The sequence below is a fragment of the Cibotium barometz genome, chromosome 57 (assembly GCF_041138505.1).
Source record: "Cibotium barometz isolate CiBa-2024 chromosome 57, ASM4113850v1, whole genome shotgun sequence".
Taxonomy (NCBI): Eukaryota; Viridiplantae; Streptophyta; class Polypodiopsida; order Cyatheales; family Cibotiaceae; genus Cibotium; species Cibotium barometz.
Window position 1 is genome coordinate 358,094 of NC_141102.1, and position 9,818 is coordinate 367,911.

Here is a 9,818-nt window from a genome sequence, read left to right on the forward strand (position 1 = left end):
CCACACTTACACCACTGGCATGGTTGGTGAGATCATGGGAGATATGCGGCCAGTGGGATGACAGGCTGTGTGACAGCCATTCTAGAGACTGGCATAGTTATAGCGCCAGCTCATTTAGTCGGGTTCACACTATAGAGAACCCGTGTATGTATTTGGTTGAGTACCTTTCATATTGTGTGTACTCTTATCTTGTATATGGTGTGTTGAGTGCTGAGTAGAGAAGAAGAAGATTTTCAGCCTCTCACCTTGTGTGTTCTCTATTAGGGTTTTGTGAGTGTGTTTGTGTGCTTGCAAGAGCTCAAGCTCTCTTGCCCCCTACATCTTTTCATGGTATCAGAGCCTGGTTCGTGCTAAGGGCTGAGCTGCAAGCAAGAGAACTACAGGAGGCGGTACGAGGGTAAGAGCTTCAACTACTCTTCCCTATTGTGTTGGTGACTACACCCTTGTCGAGAGCTCTACGGGAGGCACCGGCAAACGATCTCTGATTGAGGAGCTTTCTTCGCGAGAGTAAAGCTATAGGGCAACTATATAGTCCTATCGGATTGAGATTTTCGGGCCGACAATGCGTTTCGGGCGCGTCTGGACCTCCGTTTTTTCAGAAAGCATGCGATTTCGAGCACTGCGGGTAAGTCATCGATTCTCTATAGAACCCTGTTTTAAGAACTGCAGGAAGACAGATTGACTGTGCAGACACTGTGTGTGCTGCAAAGAGGTCTACAGTTGCCACTGGGTGTATGTATGCACATTGAAGCCACTGGTTGTGACATTTGAGAGTACTGCAGTACTGCTGTGCAGAAAATACTGGAGGTTGTGAAGAAAAACCAGAGTGCAGTTTCTGGTGAAATTGTGTGTTTGGCAAAATGTCTAATGATGGCATAACACAGATTGTGGCTGAGAAGCTGGATAAGAATAACTTCCATGCTTGGAGGTTCAGGTTGACGAATTTCCTGATGGGAAAAGGCTATTGGGACTACATAGAAGGTGAGCATAAAGAGGCACCACAGATACCGGATATAAATCCGACTGCTGCAGATGTGAAAGAGTTTAAAGACTGGAACCAAGGAGCCAGGAAGGTTATGTATTGGCTCTCCATTAGTATACAGGACACCATGATTGGGCACATTCAAGATGCCAAGTCCCCTAAGGAGGCGTGGGACACCTTGGTGAAGCTCTATGAAACAAATACCAAGGCACGTAAGATACAGTTGAAGAATGAACTTCATACTGTGGAGAAAAAGAGCATGTCTGTGAATGACTATGCGCTGAAGATAAAGGGTATTGTGGAATCCCTTGCATCTATTGGTGTGTTAGTAGATGATGATGACAAGGTGGAAGTCTGTCTACGTGGCCTCGGGCCACAATACAAGGCGTTCAAGACGTCCATTCAGACTCGGGAAAACATTCCCAACTTTACAGATTTGGTGTCTATGCTGATTATCGAAGAGAAGAGCTTGGGTGAATACCAACAGTCTTCACAAAGCAAGAACAGTTCAAAGCAACAGGCCTTCTACACGAGTTCAGGAAGAGGACGAGGTAGAGGAGGCCGTGGACGCGGTCAAGGAGGTGGCCGAACAGGTAATCAGAATTATGGTCAACAGCAGCAACAACAACAACAGTCCCAGAATCAACAACAACAACAACAACACGCAGGTGGAAGAGGCAAATTCAGAGGCAAGGGGAGTCAAAGAGGCCGTGGAAATTGGCAAAGGCAATATAATGATGCACGTGAATGCTATTACTGTGGTAAGCTTGGACATGTGCAGGCAGAATGTTATAAGAAGCAGGCTGACATGCAAAATGGGAAAGTGCAGCAAAACAACTATGCATCCTCAAGCAGAAATAATGAGGATAATGAAAGGTTGTTTGTTATGCAGCATGTCGTGAATGCCATGTCTGAAAATGTTGATGCAGCATAAAAAGATAATGTATGGTATGTGGATTCAGGCGCTTCGAACCACATGACGAGTCATGGGGAGTGGTTCAAGGAGATGAAAAACCCGGAAAGACCAGGTTTTGTGGAAACAGGGGATGACACTGCTCATCCAATTACCCACGTTGGAGATGTGCCATTGTCTATGCAGGATGGCAAAGTGAAGTACCTTGCAGATGTACTTCATGTACCGAACATAACAAAGAATCTGGTTTCAATTGGCCAGATGATTGAGCAGGGTTTGCAGGTTCGGTTTAACCCTGATGGGTGTTATGTTGAAGATTTCAAAGACAAGTGCAGGTTGGTTGCAAAAGGCAACAGAGTGGGCAGAATGTTTACATTAAATGTAGACATGCCTGAAATGAGTGCTGCGATGTTTGCAAATGGTTCAGGAATTGTTGCAGACACAGACATTTGGCATAAAAGGATTGGACATGTAAATGTGCAGAGATTGAAGTCTATGCAGACAAAAGGAATTGTGACAGGGCTGCCAAAATTTAAAGTGGAAGGTATGCAGAAAATATGTGAAGCATGCCAATTTGGGAAGCAAACAAAGCATGTGTTTCCACGTAATAGATATGTGAGCAGAAATGTACTAGATGTTGTGCATTCAGATGTATGGGGTCCTACGAAGACCATATCTATGGGAGGCTGCAGGTATTATGTGACTTTCATTGATGACCACACAAGGAAAGTGTGGGTATATTTCATGAAGGAGAAGAGTGAGGTGTTCACTCACTTTCAGAATTTCAGAGTTTTGGTTGAAAAGCAAACAGGGAAATATGTAAAGTGCCTAAGGTCAGATGGAGGGGGAGAGTACTTCTCCAATGAGTTCTCTGAATTTTTGAAGAAGAATGGTATTCGGAGACAGTTCACATGTAGATACACTCCGCAGCAAAATGGAGTTGCTGAGCGAAAAAACAGGCACATTGCTGAGATTGCGCGAGCATTGATGGAAGAGAAGAATATGCCGCATTGCTATTGGGCTGAGGTTGTTTCTACAGCAGTATACATCATGAACAGGACTCCAACTGCAGCCATACATGATGTAACTCCAGAGGAGAGGTTTACTGGCAGAAAACCAGATTTGTCTCATCTGAAAGTCTTTGGATGCATTGCATATGTGCATGTGCCAGATGAGCTGAGAACTAAGCTGGATCCGAAAGCTGAAAAATGTGTGTTTATTGGATATTCCCTTGAGCAAAAGGAATACAGGTGTTATAACCCTGCTACACGTGAGTTGAGGGTAAGCAGGGATGTTGTCTTTGATGAGATGAGCAGCTGGTATGCTGCTGAAAAAGAAGCTGTTGGGACTGATGTGAGTGGAAGTGTGGTTGCACAGAATGCAGGTCAGCAATCACAGTCTTTGAGTGGACCAAGAGAGTCCTCATCTAGTGGGTCTGTTGATAGACCATGGAGTGGCAGGCTGCGTCATAATACAAGCCCTGCAAATGTGATTACTACATCACGTAAAGGAAAAGAAAAAGTAGTTGAGCCCCTTGGTATGCCTGACATTTCTACAGGGCATTCTCATGTTGATGGAGAGTCTAGTGGCTCAGATATGAGCCTTGATGAGGAGCTTGGGATCCCAGCTATGAGAACACCTGGTGTAAAGAAGGCTATGGAAGCCATGAATGAAAAGCTGCGAAGATCTGGTAGAGTGAAGAACCCTGTGCAAAGGTTTACTTATGATGGTTATGTGGCACATCACTATGCATATATGGCAAAGGTTGTGCAGGTTGTTGAGCCCACATGCATTGATGAGGCTGTTGGAAATGTGTATTGGGAGAAAGCCATGGACGAGGAGATGGATGCACTATATGGAAATGAAACTTGGGATTTAGTGCAATTGCCTGAAGGCAAGAAAGCCATTGGATACAAGTGGGTGTACAAAGTTAAACATAACAGTGATGGAAGCATAAACAGGTACAAGGCTAGATTGGTAGCCAAAGGATATGCGCAGACATATGGGATTGATTATGAGGAAACTTTCAGTCCAGTTGCCAAGATGGCAACGGTGAGAGTTGTGATAGTAGTGGCTGCGTCAAAGTAATGGTCTTTACATCAGATGAATGTAAAGAACGCATTCTTGCATGGGGATTTGCAAGAAGAGGTGTATATGTTGCAGCCACCTGGATATGAGGATGTGGGTCACCCCGAGCATGTTTGCAGGTTGAAGAAAGCCTTGTATGGCTTAAAGCAAGCACCAAGAGCATGGTCTGACAAGATTTCTGAATATCTTGTCACTATTGACTTTCATGTAGCCAATGCAGATTTCTCATTGTATGTGAGACATGATGATAGAGGAGTTGTGCTTGTTGTCATCTATGTAGATGACTTGATCATTACGGGGGACCATGATGCAGAGATCTTTGATGTAAAGATCTTGCTTAGACAGAAGTTCGAGATGAAGGATTTGGGGGAGCTCAGATATTTTTTGGGCATTGAGGTGATTAGGTCACCACATGGTATTGGATTACTGCAGAGACAGTATGGCTTGGACATGTTGTCCAAGTATGGTATGACAGGCTGTAAGCCTATTTCTGTGCCATTGGATCAGAATGGCAAGTTGAGTGTAGATTCAGGAGAGATCTTGGAGGATCCTACTATGTACAGACGCATAGTAGGAAGTTTGATCTACATGATGATCACCAAACCAGATTTGAGCTATTCTGTTGGGTTGGTGAGTCAGTTTATGCAGGTTCCAGGGAAACCGCATTTGGATGCAGTGAGACGCATACTGAGGTATGTGAAGTCTACTTTGCATTGTGGACTATTCTATGAGACTGAGACTGAGACTGAGATATGTGTACATGGGTACACAGATGCTGATTGGGCTGGTAGTATCTCAGATAGAAGATCTACCAGTGGATTCATGTTTTCTTTGGGGAGTGCTGCTGTGACGTGGAGCAGCAAGAAGCAGCCTACGGTTGCTCTATCAAGTACAGAGGCCGAGTACAGAGGAGCTGCTATGGCAGCATGTGAGGTAGCTTGGTTGAGAAAGCTACTTGCAGATTTGGGTCTATCAGTGGATAAGTTGTCATTTTTTGTGACAACATTAGCAGTATACAGTTGGCCCAGGAACCCAGTTTTTCATGCTCGTACGAAGCACATAGAGGTCCACTACCACTTCGTTAGAGAGAAGGTCTTGGCAGGAGATCTTGACCTTGTTTATGTCACTCTTATGTCAGCACAGAGGATCAGGTAGCTGACATCTTCACCAAAGCATTGGGTACAGAGAAGCTCCGCAGATTCAGGGCTTCGCTTGGTGTACATGAGATGGAGTTGAGCTCGAGGGGGAGTGTTGAGATATCGAGCTCATCTAGTGAGGCGGTGGACACTGGTGGGGGATAGGCCCCACACTTACACCACTGGCATGGTTGGTGAGATCATGGGAGATATACGGCCAGTGGGATGACAGGCTGTGTGACAGCCATTCTAGAGACTGGCATAGTTATAGCACCAGCTCATTTAGTCGGGTTCACACTATAGAGAACCCGTGTATGTATTTGGTTGAGTACCTTTCATATTGTGTGTACTCTTATCTTGTATATGGTGTGTTGAGTGTTGAGTAGAGAAGAAGAAGATTTTCAGCCTCTCACCTTGTGTGTTCTCTATTAGGGTTTTGTGAGTGTGTTTGTGTGCTTGCAAGAGCTCAAGCTCTCTTGCCCCCTGCATCTTTTCACATCTGACCTTAATAGGCACTTCACATGCTTTCCTGTCTGTTTTTCAACCATCACTCTGAAATTCTGAAAATGAGTGAAAACTTCACTCACTCTTCTCCTTCACGAAATACACCCACACTTTCCTTGTGTGGTCATCAATGAATGTTACGTAGTACCTGCTTGCAGCCACGTATAGATAGAGTCTTCGCATGACCCCATACATATGAATGCACAACATCTAGTACATTCCTGCTCACATTTCTGTCATGTGAAAATACATGCTTTGTTTGCTTTCCAAATTGACATGCTTCAAATACTTTCTGCATACCTTCAAATACTTTCTGCATACCTTCAACCTTAAACTTAGGCAACCCTGTCATAATTTCTTTAGTCTGCATAGACTTCATTCTTTGCACATTTACATGCCCAATTCTCTTATGCTAAATTTCTATATCTACAACAACTCCTGAACCATTGCAAACATTACAGCACTCACTTCAATCATATTTACATTCAATGTAAACATTATGCCCACTCTGCTGCCTTTTGCAACCAACATGTACTTATCTTTAAAGTCTTGTACATAATAACTATCAACGTTAAACCGAACCTACAAACCCTATTCAATCATCTAGGCAACAAAAACTAGATTCTTTGTAATGTTTGAAACATGAAGTGCATCTACAAGGTACTTCACATAACATCCTGCATAGACAATGGCACATCTCCAACATGGGCAATCGGATAAGCAATGTCATCCCCTGTTTCAAAAAAACCTGGTCTTTCAAGACTCTTCATTTCCTTGAACCACTCACCATGACTTGTCATGTTGTTCAAAGCACCTGAATCAACATACCACACGTCACATCATCATTACACGGTGCTATATCATTTCCAAACACAGCATTAACTACATGTTGCATAACAAACAACCTCTCATTATTTCTGCTAGAGGATGCATAGTTGTTTTGCTACACTTTCCCATTTCGCCTGTCACTCTGCTTCTTATAGCAATCTGCCTACACATGTCCAAGATTACCACAGTAAAAATAGCCTCGTGTATCATTATGATTCCTTTGCTAATTACCACAACCTCGTTGACTCCCCATGTCTAAACACCTGTGTGTTATTGTTTGCGAATCTTGGAAAACTGTTGTGCTGTTGTTGCTGACCATAATTTTGATTACCTGTTTGGCCACCACTTTGGCCACGTCCATGATCTCTACCTCTTCCTCTACCTGCACTTGTGTAGAAGGCCTGCTTCTCTGAACTGTTTTTTGTTTTCTGAAGATTGTTGATCTTCACCCAAATTCTTCTCTTCAATGATCAGCATTGACACCAAATCTGTGAAGTTGAGAATATTCTCCTGAGTCTGAATAGACGTATTGAACGCCTTGTATTGTGGCGCGAGACCATGTAGACACACTTCCACCTTATCATCATCATCACAACAGAAACACCAATTGATGCAAGGGATTCCACAATGCCCTTGATCTTCAAGGCATAATCATTCACAGACATATTCTTCTTCTCCACAGTATGAAGCTCATTCTTCAATTGAATCTTTTGTGCGACCTTGGTGTTAGTTTCATACAGCTTCATCACCAAGGTGTCAAATGCCTCCTTAGGTGACTTTGGCATCCTGTATACGCCCACCAATCATGGTGTCCTCTATACTAATAGAAAGCCAATACATAAATTTCCTTGCTCCTTGAATTCTTTTACATCTAATAACAGTTGGGTTAATCTCCGGTATCTCTTGTGTGCCTCCTCATGTTCACCTTCAATGTAGTCCCAGTAGTCTTTTCCCATCAGGAAATTTGTCAATCTAAACCTCCAAGCATGGAAGTTATTTTTATCAAGCTTCTTTGAAAAAATCTAGTTTATTTCATCATTCGACATCTTGTCTTCAATACAAATTTACCCAAAAAAAGCACTCTTGTTTGACCTGCACAAACTGTTGTATTCTTTGCAGAAAACGGTACTATACTGCACCCAAACTATCACAACCAGTGACCTCAATTTGCATACATACACCCAATGGCAACTTTAAGACCTCTTCGTAGTACACACAATGTCTGCACAACTGATCACCCTTCCTGCAGTTCCAAAAATAGAGTTCTGCAGAGAATCGAAACTTACCCGCGCAGTACTCGTCTTGTGAATGCCTGCTAACTAAAAAATGGAGGTTTAGATGCGCCCAAAACCCATTTTTAGCCTGAAAAAATTATCCAACGGACTTTATAGTTATCCTGTAGCTCTGCTCCTGCGAAGAAATCTCCTCAATCGGAGTTCTTTTGCCGGTGCCTCCCAAAGAGCTCCCGACGACAAGGGTGCAGTAGCCAACGCAAAAGGGGAAAGAGTAGATGAAGCTCTTACCCTCGTACCACTTCATGTGCTTCTCTTGCTTGCCGCTTAGCCCTTAGTATGAACCAGGCTCTGATACCATGAAAAGATGTAGGGGAGAAGAGAGCTTGAGCTCTTGCAAGCACAACACACTCACAAAAACACTAGAAGAGAACACACAAGGTGTGAGGTCGAAAATTCTTCACACAACAAAAGAGGTCTACAAAGAAGATAAATTGACCAACACACATAATAGAGTATATACAAGCGGTCCATAATGTGAACACGCTAAGCAGAGTGGGTAGGTGTGGACTCCGTAACGCTCAGTGTTTTACCACTGTGGATCGCTCCAGTAAGTTCTGAATGCTCATCCCATGCAAGCATACGTGCACCATTATCATCAAGTATAGTAGATGCAAGGTCAAATAAATATTGTTCATCGCCCTCTATAATACTCTTCCGATGGAATGTATTGTCTTTAAAAGCACTCACCACCAATCTCATTCCATGTAGAAGTTACGTCTATATGGACCCACCAACGGGGTAGCTTCACGAAATCATTGTGTGGCAGCCTGTGTTTGAATCAATTCCTTGAATTCTGAATGCGTCCATGATAGTAGTAGCAGTACCTTGAAGGGCTTTGTGCCCAGCATGATAGTAGCAGCATTACCTTGAAGGGCTTTGTGCCTAGCAAGGCGACAGCAGTGGAGGTTAATATATTCTTCATTTACTTTTGCATTTCTAATGGCACATCTTGTTTTCACATGGTGACAAAGCAACGTCTATATTTATCCCTGTGTCCAGAGTCCTAAAGTAAAGAAAAGCCACTTTGTAATTAATTGTTTAAAACTCAATTGTTATTAGAAAAGATATTATGTATTCAAAAGAAAACTTACTATTTTTTTCTCATAATGGATTAAGAGATAGATATTTATGTACCGTCATATAGCAAACTACCAATGTATAGTGTATACTGACCTTCATCTATGAACAATTAACTTTTGGTGGATTTCCTATATATTATATAAATCCATTATATATCAATAAACATATATATAGTATATATTCGACATCATACCTAAAATTTAGACAAAAATGTCAATTATCTAGATATTACTTGTTGAGGATTAATTACCTTCTACTACAAACATCAATAATTGTTGATTTGCTAACTTCACTCATTTGTTCCTCTCCTATTGACATCCGTCGTCATGTACATCTTCTTTAGATTAGAGACCGACTAGCTGCTAAGTTTGCATGTGAATACTTGGGATTTTGAACTTGATTGATGTCGAAGGCTTTGATGATGAAAGTAACTTCACTTGCAATGGAGCCATAAGAGGTTTATCCCTTTGGTGATGAAAGTAGCTTCACTCACAATGGAACCATAGGAGGTTTATCCCTTTGTGCACTTACTACATTACTTTTCTATATACAAAACATTATTTTTCACTATCATTTTTACTTAGAATAATGTTATTATGAGTAGTGAATGTAAGATTTTCTCTTTAAGTAGGAAACTGTAAACCATGTGCTTCGCACTAAGAGGGAGATGGTGGGTTACCATCACTATAATCATCACCTGATTCATACTTGTTAGCAGTAACTTCTTCCTAGGAAATTTTTTTTACGAGCTTTTTACATAAGCTTTTAAGAGCATCTAACAAGCTTTTAAGGAATGCCTCATGTTTTTCTTCCAAATATTTTAATAGGATACCTCAATTCAATAAACATTATTTAACACCATAGTACCTTTGAAGAAAATATATTTTTGCATATTAAAAAAACAAGGCAATTGCAAATAGATATCTAGATCTACATAATCAAATCATAGATTTCCACTATGCAAATGCAATGCTCATGCATGCAGATACATA